This window comes from Euprymna scolopes, chromosome 33 (genome assembly GCF_053919585.1).
Source record: "Euprymna scolopes isolate OS-2025 chromosome 33, ASM5391958v1, whole genome shotgun sequence".
Classification (NCBI taxonomy): domain Eukaryota; kingdom Metazoa; phylum Mollusca; class Cephalopoda; order Sepiida; family Sepiolidae; genus Euprymna; species Euprymna scolopes.
The window spans coordinates 42,696,592-42,713,062 of record NC_136514.1 but is presented as its reverse complement, the minus strand read 5'-3'; positions in this window follow the sequence as shown (position 1 = coordinate 42,713,062).

The following is a 16,471-nucleotide window of genomic DNA, read 5'->3' as shown; positions in this document are numbered from 1 at the left end:
ATGTGTTTGATAATTTCGAGAAAATACGCTTTTTTTCACATCAAAAGTATGCCGTAAAACCCCTCCAGGAAAACGGAGCTTATTTCCAACCAAAAAGAAAGGGGACTAGGGGAAACGTGAAGATATAAAAAAGGTGAGCAAAAGAAATGGGGAATGCGTAAATCTTTATATCTATAAAAATGAGAAAGTGTGTGTGTTTGTGTGTGTGAGGACAGCACTCAACCTATATACTCAACGAATTTTTGACCTACAGACTTGAAATTTGGTATATAGGGTATTTAGACATGTTGAAAACTTTTCAATCGGTATTCATTCGGAGAAAAGGGCTGCTAAGGAATCCAAATAAAACAATTGGTACTTAGGGTTCCAAGGATTTTTATCTGTTTGTCAACTTTTTTACGATTGCGCATGCGCGAATCGTTCACATAACATTTTGCTTATGTTAAGAATACATAGGTTTAAAACACTTTTAAATCTCGTAGCAAGCTGGCCTAATAGCCATCGTACTTAACAAACTTTCTTTCGGTTTTGGTTTCAATCTCAGCTCGAGTATCATTTTCTGTACTTACAAGAAGTTAACTGTTCAGAAAAAAAAAATAATACTCGCATGCACATGTCTCAATTCCTCTTCGTTTTTTTTTTAATTTACTTTTTTTTAAAAGGAATTTAACGTTAAGTTTAATGCCGGGCAACATCGGGTACATCTGTTAATAATAAATAAAATATATGTAAAATATGAAGTAAGAAGAAATAAATAAACATGAATGGCAAATTAAAGTGTGGAATTAGCAAATAAATCTTTCATTTTGAAAGGCGTTCAACAATTAACAACGGAATGAAAGTATGCGACTAAAAAATAGTATTTCCATCTTTATCTCCCCTAAGAGTAGATGTTCTTGGCCTTCGGGCAAAGATCAAAGTGTAGTATCTGTTCCGGCAGATACTACAAGCTATGACTAGCAAAGACCAGATGTGGGGGCAACCCCACATGCCTGACCTTTAACCAGCTCCCATTTCCCACCTCTCGGGAGCTGGTCCCCTTTTTCCCTTCCCCCTCCCTTCACTCCTCACATTAAAAATCGGCCTTGTGCCTAATTTGCTCGGTGGGGGAGCAAATAAATACCATCTGTTCCGGCAGATACTGCAAGCAAAGACCATATGTGGGGGCAACTCCACATATAAGACCTTGGTCAATGTAGGGGCAACCCTTCATACCAATTGTCACTATCCAGCTCCCCTACTCCCCGGGGAGTTGGTCGCCATTTCCCCTTCACTCCTCACTTTAAAAATCGGCCTTGTGCCTAATTTGCTCGGTGGGGGAGCAAATAAATACCATCTGTTCTGGCAGATACTACAAGCAAAGACCATATGTGGGGGCAACCCCACATATAAGACCTTCGTTAATGTAGGGAAAACCCTTCATACCAATTGTCACTATCCAGCTCCCATTTCTCACCCATCGGGAGCTGACCCCCTTTTCCTTCCTCCCTCCCTCTCTCTCCACATTAAAAAACGGCCTTGTGCCTAATTTGCTCAGTGAGGAAGCAAATAAATACAATCTGTTCCGGCAGATACTGCAAGCAAAGACCATATGTGGGGGAAACTCTACATATAAGACCTTGGTCAGTGTAGTGGAAACCTTTCATACCAAGTGTCACTATCCAGCTCCCCTACTTCCCGGGGAGTTGGTCCCCATTTCCCCTTCACTTCTCACATTAAAAATCGGCCTTGTGCCTAATTCGCTTGGTGGGGGAGCAAATAAATACCCTGCAACCAAATACCATTGCCCTTGTGGTAATTTTCTGGTCCATGTAGGGGCCTATATACCAGTAGGTTCTCACTATCCAACTCCCATTTCCCACCTCTCAGGGCTTGGTCCCCTTTTCCCTCCCCCCTCTCTCCACATTAAAAAATGACCTTGTGCCTAATTTGCCCAGTGGGAAAGCAAATAAATCCAGCCTTCGGGCAAAGATCAAAGTGTAGTATCTGTCCTTCAGATACTACACTTCTATTTCTTTTTCTCTCTCAGCGGATGAGAAATACTTCACGAGTGAGACAATTTTGATTTTTGTTCCTTTTCTCCACGTAAAAAAAAAACGACCCTGGTTTTTAACTCTGTCCCGTGGGGAGGGGATTGCTTGGCCTTTTGGCCAAGATCAAAATGTAGTATCTGTTCCGGCAGATACTGCAATGAAAGACCATATGTGGGGGCAACCCCACATGTAAGACTATTGTTCTTGAAGCAATCAGTTATTGGTCAATGTAGAGGCAACCCTTCATACCAATTGTCACTATCCAGCTCCCCAACTCCCCAGGGAGCTGGTCCCGATTTCCCAATCTCTCTACATTAAAAAACGGCCTTGTGCCTATTTTGCTCAGTAGGGAAGCAGATACATACAAACTCTGTCCCGTGGGGTGGCATTGTAAATAAGTACTATTATATGAAAGAATATTTTGCGCGCGCGTGTGTGTGTGTTCGAATTCGTTCGCTACAGCTGGGCTGATATTTTTAAAATTTCAATCCAAGGTATTCATGCGCCTGGAATAGTTCTTGTAACGTTGGGTGGCGTTATACTTTACTTTAGTAATTCATAAAAATAAAACTGTATATAAATAAATTAATATCCGGGTCGGCATTTTTTCCTCTTTAACAAAAAGGTTCTAGTACACGTTACCCCCCCCCACTCTCGACACAACTTTAAAAAAGTATCTCGCTGCCACATGTCCATCTAGCCTAGTCGCGTTTACTTTCCTCCGTAGGTTTTGTATCGGAACGCGTCCGATCAGAATCGATAATCGAAAAAATCCGATTAACAGAAGGAACAGTCCGATTGTAATCAAAGCTAACACTCCTATACCACCCTAAGAGCACAAATTCATTTGAGAAATTTTATCACCGCACAAGCAGAAAAGCCCAGCCTATAAAATCAACTGCAGATTCTTATATAAGACAGGAACACGTTCGAAATGACTGTTCTTTTCGAGCACAATCGCGCCAAAATACTTGACTTTTTGTACGTTTAACTTTAATTCAAGCGATTATGTAAGAATAATTCAATAAAATCCCTAGTTGCTTCTTTGATAAGACAGGGGCGCGTTTGGAGTAAATGTTTCTGTTTAGAGCACAATTGAATTATGATATTTGACTTTTGTAATTTAAACTAAATGAAGCCATTATTTACATATACTTTTATTAAATCAACAGTAGAGTATCTGCAGTGCAATGTAGACTACTTTGTATCGTGAACAATGCCACTGCGAGGAGGCATGTGAAGCATCCTCCAACTACACTTCGGAGAAATGGATCACTAAGTAAAACCAGCGTTTTTTGATTTATAAACATAGGCAGAGATGCTTAGAGTGGATTGTTTTGGGGGCTCGAAACGTTTCCGTAAATGTGGTATGATTAAGTAAAACACGAAGATGAGATCTGTTACTGTCACATGTGTTCGAGAATGTTCTTTGTTTTGCATAAATAATTATAAAGTGAGGTACCGTAACTCGGATGAGGTAGTTTCATATATTTGTTTTGCCTTAAGTGCATAGTTTTTGTTAGATGCACTCTGGAAGTGGTTCTTAATCCTAAGTCCGGTGGGTATGATGTCTAATTTCTTGATCATTGTGAGAAAAGAATACATATACATTTAAGCACGCACATACAACACATGCATACGTACAAAAAAAAAAAGTAAAAATTACACAGTAAATATATATATATATATATATATATATATATATATATATATATATATATATATATATATATATATATATATATATAAATTATAAGTTTACCAAGGTAATCAAAATGGTATACTTAAAATATATTATAAATATTAAAGAGTTAATATTTACAAGTAAAGTAATCTCAATCAGATGTAAAAGCTCAATAAAACCGAAAAGGAGATAGAGCTTATAATATATATATATATATATATATATATATATATATATATATATATATATATATATATATATATATATATATAATGTTAAAAGTGCACGTATGCTTCTAGGATAGTGATTTAAACGAGGTGTGGGGGTTTTAAATCATGAAAACGGTGTTACTTTTGTATTTAATAGTTGATTTTTAAAAAAATATTTTTTGCATATTTCAAGCGGACCTCCGCTTTTGCTCACAAAAAAGTATCGATACTTTTTGTGACCTAGGGCGGAGGTCCGTTTGAAATATGAAAATATAATTAAAAAAATAAACAATTCAATACAAAAAGTAACATCGTTTTCATGCTTTAAAAGACATGCATAGACTTTAAATCAATATATATATATATATATATATATATATATATATATATATATATATATATATATATATATATATATATATATATACACGAGCAGGCTTTCGGTATTGCCCGGGGGAAACTTTACTTTCATTTTTATCCCTGCATATATGATTTCATGTGTGACGTCATCTACTATGATGTCGTGTATTAGGTCATTCATGTCGCCAGATTCTATGATGTCATATATGACAAAATCTGCTTGACGTCTTGTGTGTTGTTATAGTAGATATGTATTATACATATATATACATATATATATATATATACACACACATATATATATATATATGTATATATATATGTGTATATATATTATGACGTCATTGTTAACAAAAACGGACAAGAATGCAGATTTATTATAATGCATATATGCATATATATATATATATATATATATATATATATATATATATATATAATTCTACTATGGTTCCAATGTATCTAATTAGAGTTCTAGAGGTAAGGTTTTGTTCAAAGAAATTGAAAGAAAAAAGTTGTTTGTAATTTCAACACAAATAAATAACACAAGAAAATCCAGGAAACATAAAAGCAAATAAAAATAAGCAACAAAAGAAGATAAATAGAAAACAGAAAGATGAGCGCCGTAAACTTCTTAAAAGAAACCTCCATTTAGAAAAGAGTTTGACGAAAAAAAAAAAAAGGAAACGAAAAACAAAATAATTATCAAATCGAATGAAAAGAATAAAATTTGAAATCTGCGACCATCTAACTTAATTATCTTTACATCAAACCCGGGAATCTATCCGGAACTTCATACGAGATGCTTGTTTACATTACATTTAAATCTATACAGTTAGAGTAACGGGAAAGATCACCAAAGGCAAGCTGTCTGGAAAGAAAAATATTAATGTAGAAGTAGAACTGCCAGCAACCACTGTAAAAAAAAGTAATAAAGAACGCAAGAGAGTTGTGTGCTCAGTCCGTCAAGTCCAAAGTAGTTGAGCAGCGGCTTGGTTCCCACCAGTTTTGGCAAATAGCAAACAGAATCCTGAACAGAACCGTGTGCTCTATCCCAACTCTCATAAATGGACCTGAGGTAATATCGCCAGCATCAGACAAAGCCAAACTCTTTGCCAAGAACTTTGCAGCTAATTCTAACCTTTGCGACCAAGGCTGCCAACCTCCAATATTTACTTCTGAATCAGAAAACATGCTATGTGATATACAAATATCTGTATGTGATGTTGCCAAGCTAATCAAAAACCTTGATACAAGTAAAGCAACCGGCCCTGGCGGTATTCCAATTATAGTACTCCAAAGACTTCAACCAGAACTTGCGCCCATCCTTAGAAAGCTGTTTAAACGTTGTCTTAAGGAGAATTGCTTCCCGTTACCCTGGAAAATCTTATCAGTATGCCCCGTATTTAAGAATTCAGGTGATCGCTCAGCTCCCTCACAGTACAGGCCAATAAGTCTGGTGTGCGTCGTGAGAAAGTTGCTGGAATCTGTGTTAAATAGAGAAGTGATCAACCATCTCAGCAAAAGTAACCTTCTTAGTGACAGGCAATATGGTTTCCGTTCTACTAGATCTACAGCAGATGTGCTTACAATTATATCTCATAGGATTAACGAATCTCTCGACGGAGGCTACCTTTCTAGGGTAATTGCTCTTGACATATCAAAGGCCTTTGATAGAGTATGGCATAAATGTTTACTTCACAAGATCTCCAGCTACGGTATAGCTGGAAATGTCTTCTCAATTATTAAATAATTTCTTTCTGATAAGTTCATAAGAGTAGTGGTTGATGGGCAGAAATCAGAAGCTCTTAGTATTAATGCTGGAGTCCCTCAGAGGTCCATCCTGGGCCCAACTCTCTTCGTGATCCATATTAATGATCTTCCAAATCACATCCTTACATCATTCCTTGACATCTATGCTGATGACACTACTATCTATGGTAGCACATCTAAGACCGTAAACGACCAAGTTCTCTCTGATTCTTTCTTCTCTGATCTTGAGCAAGTATTACAATGGGGAAAGAGGTGGCTTGTTACTTTTAATGCATCTAAAACCAAGCTTTAATCTTTATATCATCAACGCTCTGATCCCCATCTGGCATCAATTGAAATGAATGGATCTCGTCTTATGGAGGCCTCATGTTTTGACAAGCTTTTGTGCTTGACCTTTACTCTTGATCTGAAATGGAATACATACATTAAATCCGTTGCATAGGCCGCTGGAAAAATGGTGGGATCCTTCTACCGATCCACTACATATCTCACTGCTGATGCAATTATCTATCTATATAAGAGCCAGGTACGTCTAAGGATGGAGTACTGTTGCCACATCTGGTCAGGGGCTGCTAGAAAAGACTTATCCTGTTTTGATATAGTTTAAAATAGACTTCGTAGACTTGTGGGGGATATCCTTTTCTCTTCCCTGCAACCCCTTTCTCACAGAAGAGATGCAGCGAGTTTGTCTCTGCTTTATCGTTATTTTCATGGCAGGTGCTCGGCTGAGCTCCATTCTATGGTCCTCCCTCGCCAAACTTTCACAAGAAACACCCGCTTAGCAGAAAACACTATCACTAGTTTCCACCACTCTTTATCTGTGCCTAAACCTAAATGTAGATTCCATGAGCAAAGCTTCTTTCTTAGAACTGTACGCCTATGGAATTGTCTTCCGTTTTTCTGCTTTCCATCTGTCTATAATGTGGTTGTCTTCAAGTCTAACATAAATAAGTTTTTTATGAGGCGTTCCATATAAGTTAACAAATTTACCGAATCTCCATTACTAACGGTTACTATATTGTCCAATTTATACTGTACACTCTTTAACCCTTATTATCGAGTGGCCTCTCGGCCTTGATAAGTGGTGATGCCTATGTAAAAAGAAAGAAGAAGGGATCAGTCATCTGGATTCGTTTATAGTGAATAAATAGGCTTTTGGTTGGCGTCGGGTTTTTTCGGCGTTACTTACCCTGATGTGGGACAAGCGTAGTAGTTTTGTCGAAATACATTCCGTGGAAGTATTTCTGCTCTATAGTCGGGTCTCTCTGTAACAATTTATATGTTTATCGCTGTCACGCTCAAACTTATTAAACTGCAGAAGTGAAATAGCCAACAACTGCATACACAGAATATACATAATCTCAGAATAACAACACGCAAATATAAACTAACTAACTAACTAAATAAATAACAATCTAAATCAAATACCTAACAAACAAAATATGAAAATTAAACTATTGTAAGTATTCACATGTCTAAATTATCTGACATGTTAATTCGGTACACGAAAAAAACTTTTTTTTCCACTGTGAAAACAGCCGAAACTTTGTTTGGGATAACTCCTGTTATTGGCTTATTAAAGCAGTAACTCGTAAGGGGATGAAAATAAATGTGATTTGGTAAATTATGCGCATAGACAGCAAACCTTTCGCGATTCAACTCCATATACCAAATAGAGATAAATGTACAGCATTAAGGTTGCAATAGCTATATTAGCCGCACCTAAGAGTACATGATCAGGTACAAATTGAGTCGCATAAATTAAGTACTCACCATTTCTGAAAAATTTATAATAAAGTTGTGAATAATGGCTTATCAAAATTGCTGCGCTCTCGGACTACTATGATATTGCCTACACGATTACTAATTAGTAGGATTATAACAAGAGAATATTCTTATCATTGTTTTGGCTCTCGAGTATATATCTGACAGAGTTAAACAATTGAGAATCATTTCACTCTATCTAAAAACATATACGATATTAACTGATATATACTCCAGAGTCAAAATAATGAAAACAATATTCTCTTGTCATAGTTCTACTAATCATGTTTGTTACACTTCTACAAAGATGCGTGCTGCTAATATATATATATATATATATATATATATATATATATATATATATATATATATATATATATATATATATATATATATATATACTCTAGCTTGTTCCAGTGGAATTGTCAATCAAACACGGAGACGGTTCATACGCAACTTTTAATTTAATTATCTTGTGGTGGTAGGAAGAGTAGTGGAAGATGGAGGTGTGGGTTGATGAACTAACGACGTAAACATCGTGCGCCTCTTTCCGTCTCTCTGCCTTTGTATTCATCGGACCTCTTGCTTTTACTGACAATTTCTTCCTTTCTTCCATAAGAGGTCAATATGTGTGTATAAGTCCACCCTTGATCTCTTTGTTCTATCAGATGTCAATATATGTGTACAAAATTCCACCTATTATTTTCTTTGTTCTCTACCAACTTGGAATTTGTGTGTTTGCACGCTCTCCAAGTTACTTTATCCAACATTTCTAAATCAAGCACACGGGCGCATTATTACAGTGATGCGACAGAACCCGAAGGTTAGCAAGTTCTGTGGGACCTATTAGGTTAAATACTGTTCAAGATGAAGAGGTAAGCTTCTGGTTTATGCACCAGTCTAAATGTGATAATAATACTTGATTCGTAAGTAGTTAGAGAAATAAAATGTTGAAAGGGGAGAGTTATCCTAAAAAGTTTCGTGCGGAAAGGATAAAAAAAAACAGTAATAGAAACGAGAGTTATAGAAACATATAAAAATATGAAAAAGTTTAATAAAAATGAAATTTAGAGATTCACATTTAAAATATATATCTGATTCCGAGAAAAAGTTTCATAACCAATCGACCATATATTGATATCTTACGCGTCTTGGGTAGTGATTCGTTGTAGTTGTGGCCCGAGAACCATGACGTGTACTTCTATAACATATTTTAACTAAGGAAGTATTGGTTTACTATACTGCTGTGTTCATTCAGTTCGTTTTAATCATGGCTCCAGAATCATGAAGTGTACTTCTGTAACAGACTTTGGCTCATACACTTTTCGAGTATATTTGATTAAATATCTATAAAAATACGTTTTTGAATTTATATTATTAATTCTATTAGATTTAAAAAAAAGTTATATGAGATTGTAAAATAATGCAATAGATGCACGACGCGATATGATAAAAATAGATTTTGGTCTGTTTTTTATAAGTTTAATGGTATTTCGCTTAATAACAGATCAAAATTGAACATCTATGTTTTTGTAATGTTTTATGGTGTTATAGAATGTTTTTTTTATGTTTTATAGTGTTTTAGAATGTTTTTATAATGTTGAAATAATAGCAGGAAAACAGTTGCAGATAATGATCACACCTGATAATCGATAAAATAAGATTTTCATTTAAAAAAAATTGATTTTTAAAACGATTTATACGTGAATGTTTGCATATATGCGTACGTGTGTTTTCGCATGTAAATGTCTGCCTTTTTTTTGTAAAACAATGCGCGAAAGAAAGGTGGGAAAATACTGAGAAAACACACACGAAAAGAAAAGTAAGGCGAAATAAACAAAGAATACAAGATAGAGTAAAATAAAAATCTAAAAAGAATGAAGACGCGAAATAAATGAAGTAAGGAGAATAAGATAAAGTACAAAAAAGAACGTAAAAGGCGAAATAAATGAGCAAGAGAAAATAGAGCGAAAAACTAAAATGAAAGAAAAGTCGAAATAAATAAAGAAAGGACAATGGAGTAAACCACAAAAAGAAAGAAAATGTGAAATAAACGAACAATAGCGAATAAGGCGAAACGCTAAACAAGAAAAAAGACGGAAAAAAGAAAAGAACAAGGAATAGAATTAAACACTAAAAAGATAGAAAAGGCGAAATAAATGAAGAAAATACAATATAGTAAAACAGTAAAAAGAGAAAAACCGATAAAAAAGAAAAAGCGAAATAAATTTTAAAAAGCGAAATAAATTAAGAAAAATGAAATAGAGTAAAACACAAAAAGGCAGAAAAAGTGAAAGAATAAAGAAAGGAAAATAGAGTAAAAAACTAAAAGGAAAGAAAACGCAAAATAAACGAATAAAGTAGAAAAGAGTAATACAGAAACAAGTGACATAAACGAAGAATGTAGAACACAGTGAAACACACTAAAAAGAAAGAAAAGGCGGCAAAAATGAAAGACAAAGTAAATGAGAAAACGAAGAGTAGAGTAAAACATTAAACAGAAAGAAAAAGAGAAATAAACGAAGAAAAAAGACTAGAATAAAGCACAAAAAAAACGAAAAGGCAAAACAAACGAACAAAAAATAAAGTAAGGCATAATAAAGAAAGAAAAGGAGAAATAAACGAAGAAAAGAGAATAAGAAAGAATAGAGGAACATGCAAAAAAAAGGAAAAAGCGAAATAAACAAAGACAGGAAAATAAAGTAAAAAAGAAAAAAAAGGCGAAATAAATGAAGATATGATAGTAGAGTAAAACACTAAATAGAAAAGGCGAAATAAAAAAAAACAGGCAAATAAAGTAAAAAAGAAAAAATAGGCGAAATAAATGAAGATATGATGGTAGAGGAAAACACTAAATAGAAAAGGCGAAATAAACAAAAACAGGAAAATAAAGTAAAAAAGAAAAAAATAGGCGAAATAAATGAAGATATGATAGTAGAGTAAAACACTAAATAGAAAAGGCGAAATAAACAAAAACAGGAAAATAAAGTAAAAAAGAAAAAATAGGCGAAATAAATGAAGATATGATAGTAGAGTAAAACACTAAATAGAAAAGGCGAAATAAACAAAAACAGGAAAATAAAGTAAAAAAGAAAAAAAAGGCGAAATAAATGAAGATATGATAGTAGAGTAAAACACTAAATAGAAAAGGCGAAATAAACAAAAACAGGAAAATAAAGTAAAAAAGAAAAAAAAGGCGAAATAAATGAAGATATGATAGTAGAGTAAAACACTAAATAGAAAAGGCGAAATAAAAAAAACAGGCAAATAAAGTAAAAAAGAAAAAATAGGCGAAATAAATGAAGATATGATAGTAGAGTAAAACACTAAATAGAAAAGGCGAAATAAACAAAAACAGGCAAATAAAGTAAAAAAGAAAAAACGACGAAATAAATGAAGATATGATAGTAGAGTAAAACACTAAATAGAAAAGGCGAAATAAACAAAGACAGGCAAATAAAGTAAAAAACAAAAAAAGGCGAAATAAATGAAGATATGAGAGTAAGTAAAACACTAAATTGAAAAGGCGAAATAAAAAAAACAGGCAAATAAAGTAAAAAAGAAAAAAAGGCGAAATAAATGAAGATATGATAGTAGAGTAAAACACTAAATAGAAAAAGGCGAAATAAACAAAAACAGGAAAATAAAGTAAAAAAGAAAAAATAGGCGAAATAAATGAAGATATGATAGTAGAGTAAAAAACTAAATAGAAAAGGCGAAATAAAAAAAAACAGGAAAATAAAGTAAAAAAGAAAAAAAGGCGAAATAAATGAAGATATGATAATAGAGTAAAACACTAAATAGAAAAGGCGAAATAAAAAAAAAACAGGAAAATACAGTAAAAAAGAAAAAAAATAGGCTTAATAAATGAAGATATGATAATAGAGTAAAACACTAAATAGAAAAGGCGAAATAAACAAAAACAGGAAAATAAAGTAAAAAAGAAAAAATAGGCGAAATAAATGAAGATATGATAGTAGAGTAAAACACTAAATAGAAAAGGCGAAATAAAAAAAAAACAGGAAAATAAAGAAAAAAGAAAAAAAAGGCTAAATAAATGAAGATATGATAGTAGAGTAAAAAACTAAATAGAAAAGGCGAAATAAAAAAAAACAGGAAAATAAAGTAAAAAAGAAAAAAAGGCGAAATAAATGAAGATATGATAGTAGAGTAAAACACTAAATAGAAAATACGAAATAAACAAAAAAAAATAAAGTAAAAAACAAAGCAAGAAAAAAGCGAAATAATTGATCAAAAGTAATAGAGTAAAACACTAAAATATATGGAAATACAAAATAAATGAGGACAGGAAAATAAGGTGAAACACAAAAAAAAAAGAATGAAAAGGGAAAATAAAAAAATATACCAAAAAAGATAAAAGAAAACAGTGAAAAAAAAAACGAAAAACATAGAAAAGCTAAAAAAGAAAATAAACAAAATAACATCAAGTAAAACATAAAATAGAAGAAAATGCAAAATAAATTAAAAAAGTAGAATAGGGAATAAAACGAAAGAAAAGAGCAAATAAATGAGAAAAAAGAATAGAGTTAAACATAAAAAGAAAGGAAAGACGAAATAAATGATGAAAAGAATAGAGTTAAACATAAAAAGAAAGGAAAGAGCAAATAAATGATGAAAAGAATAGAGTTAAACATAAAAAGAAAGGAAAGACGAAATAAATGATGAAAAGAATAGAGTTAAACATAAAAAGAAAGGAAAGAGCAAATAAATGATGAAAAGAATAGAGTTAAACATAAAAAGAAAGGAAAGACGAAATAAATGATGAAAAGAATAGAGCAAAACGCAAAAAAGAAAGGAAAGGCGAAATAAACGTCAAGATGAGAATAGATTAGAACATAAAAAAGAAAAAAGGCTAAACAAACGAATCAAGAAATATATATATATACATAAAAGTGAACGTTTCTGTGTGTCTGTGTGTTTGTCTGTGTGCGTATATTTCCCTACGCAATAACTCTCTCAAATTTTAGTCTACAGACACGAAATTTGATATATAGGTAACTAAGATTTGGGAAAATCTTTGTGATCCGTTTTCGGCCAAAAATTTGGCTGTTAAGGGGTCAAAGTTCAACGATTAAACCTTTGAGAACTCTACCAAACTCCTCCGACAATTTTGGGTCTAAACACTTGAAATTTTAGATATAGGTTCCGTGGACATGGATCTAACTTAATAACTTGATTTGAGCCCAAAACAATAAATTTTAAGGAGTCATAATATGGGTCAAAGTTAAAAAAATTGACCTCTGCGGTCTCTTACTTAGACAATTCCAGTTCTAAATATTTGAAATTTGACATAAAGGACATTCGAGATAGGGCAAGCTTTTTAATCAGTTTGGATCGAACATTTTTAATTACCAATATATAAATGTATGTATGTATGTATGTATGTATGTATGTTTGCATGTCTGCCTAAAACTTTCAACAGAGGCGACGGATTTTACCCGGATAAGTATCACTTTAAAGTTCGACCTTTCAGACGATAAATATCGACAAATTGGCTAAAAACATTAATATCTTCACCTTCAAATGGCCATTTTTTACAGGGGGAGGTCGCTTTTTTTTTTCGCCGATATGTTTTAAAGTCATCCTCTACTTTCGATTGTCTAGCCTTAATTTAAACATAAGTCCCTTCCGATTTGGCCGTGATCGTAACAGCAAAGACGTCAGGTTTTTCTTCCATTCTTTCGGGCCTGCCTTCTTACTACCACTTTTTTTTGCTCAGCACACACCTTCAAACACCCGGGCAACGCCGGACACCCATGCTAGTATATATATATATATATATATATATATATATATATAGAGAGAGAGAGAGAGAGAGAGAGAGAGACGCCCCCTCCCCCAAATAAAAGTTAAATGGAGGCCATCTAGAACATATGCTGTAGAATGCAGAAAAAAGGCCAAAGACCATAGTGTTTTTATGTTATGTTTTGAATATAATAAACTAGTTATGGCCAAAGTTTCGTTTCATTCGGGGCCTAATTAGAGTTTGGGCCCGTTTTTGGGGGGTTACCCTATATATATATATATATATATATATATATATATATATATATATATATATATATATATATATATATATATATATATACTAACAAGCCACCCGGCATGACTCCTGCGCCACCACCGAGAATCGAAACCATAACGCTTACCTTACGATTTATCTTTTTCCTTTGACGTTAATGTCTTAGCTATGAACACATGTTTGCTGCAAGGCCAAAAATTAGAGCATCAACAGATAGCTATTACGTTACACATGCATATTTGTAATGCCGTCGTTCGACCTACACCTGGCAAATTCCATTTCTGTAATTTTCCCAATGTTCCTTCGGTTTTCCCCTGTTAAAAGCCAAATATAAAATTCCGTATGGTTTAAATACCCCATATTGTCGGGGATGGCTACATATGTTGAGGACAACACACTTTGTTCACGCCACGTGGGCAAAACGAACAGCCACTTTACAAAGGCTAAATCCTTAAATGTGAATGTAAGCGTAAATTTAATGCTACTAAAACAAATCTCGTTTTAATTTACAATCTCTCATGACAATTGTTTAGGAAAAAATAACATGGACGCAAATATTCTTTTCATCGTAAAATGTAATACATGAATAACCCGGTTGCTAAGTTCTCTCGCACTCGCTCTAGTTGACTGACTCACTCACTTTGTGGCCACTACTCTCTCATTTCCAGTTGGTAGAAATATTTATAAGTTGCGGAGCGTTTATTCTTCGGTAGGTCTATGCAACGCAGTTGTAAGAAACATTTACAGCCATCGAGTGTCATGACTAACAACACCCTCATCGAGAGTCAGGCATTTAAACTACTATGCCCAACATTACTAAGAAACATTTATGGGAACAAATGCATAGAGGATACTATCAAGGATGTGCAAAACAGTTGGCTTCTTCTACCAAACAAGAAAGCTTCCCACAGCTGACGCTATCTTATACTCAAAACCCCCACCATTGGTGAATTCATGGGCCATTGTTGCTCCGATGTTTCCTAAATAAGTTTCCAGACTCTTTTTCGCATGAGCAATTTTATTAGCAATACACACATGCCACTCTAGTCTCCTTTGATGTAATTTTCTCCGACCGCAATGCACTTGTACTGTTTGAACAACTTCTGGAAGACCCTATGGAAGTTTTCTTGTGTGAGCATGTAAATAATCTCGTCACAGCCTCTTTCATCTCCTAAATTGTCCTATAACGACGACCTCTATAAAATAAATCATTTTTACTAAAGTTGTAATTTTAAGTACAAAAAAACAAAACAAAACAAAAAACATGACTTTACTCTTTTTAGTCCAAGCATGTTAACGATTAACTTTTTTTCCTATATATTAGGGGAAAAAAAAAGCTCTATAATATGCATAAATGAAATACCTGGTGTGTCTCAGTCGTCAAATACACTTAAAATATTTTAATTTTTTGCAGATTTCATATTTATTATAGTTAATTCTCTATCAATTGTTATAGTGTACCGAATGGTGATTTCAAAAAATATATAAAAATTTGATCCCTTACCAGCTATTTTTACTGGCCAAAAACCAAATCAAATTTGTTTCACTGGTCCAAATTCACTATATATCAAGTTTCAAATCGATAGACCATCAATTGAGAGGAGTTTGGTAAGACTAATTTTCAGACCATAGTTGGTTAACATTGAAGGATTTGGATTTTGCTGTTAGGAGTGTGTATGTCAAGGAAGCACATATATATGCTATGAACTTCTGCATGTCAGTACAGTTGGGGAAGCAGGGACTCGGAAGGGAATTCTACAGTCTAGCGGTTCTGGGGAAGAAATTACTGGAGTAGAAGACTCTCTTACATCTATGGATCTCTACTGTGAAGGGGTGGGATTTAGCTGCTTGTCGGGTTTGAGGGAGTAAGGTCTGAACTATAGGGAGGGTGAGGAACTTTATTGATGCCCATTTTGGTAAAAAAAAGTCTGTGGTTTTCTCTGAGCAACCTTTAGAACAAATTTTGCACCAATTTTCCTCATCTTTAGTTCCTCGCGAATAATTCTGTATACTGTTCTTACACTGACATTAAAAAGTGCATTTTTGTCTCTATAGTCACACAACGGTCTTTATCCATGAAATTCTTTATTTGGCCAATCAACTCTGGTGTTCTGACTTCCGTACTTCTTCCACATCTCTCACCATCCTTCACAAACTCCTTGCTTTCCTTGAATCTCTTATGCAACTCATAAACTGATGCTCGATTCATACAAGATGGTCCGAAAGCATTGTAAAGCATTCCATACGTTTCTGTGGCATTTTTTCCAAGTTTTAAGCAGAATTTTATTGCATATCGTTCTCGTAAAGTGCTCTCACGGCCAGAATACATTTTGAAATTCACTTTAATAATCTAAAAAATTGAAATTTACTTTAATGATCAGAAAAATAAGGTGATAAATCATCAATTAAGTAATAACAATATGCATGAAATAAGTTACAATGGTTTTTAAATGACCCTTCTACAAACCGGCAAATCTTTTGCACCGACTTGATATCAGAAATACAATTCCTCTACGTTAGAATTATCGCGATGTTTTAGAGTAAACGTAAAAACAAAATTCAAATTTGGATTACATAAACATACGCGAGCAGTAGTTATTAAAAT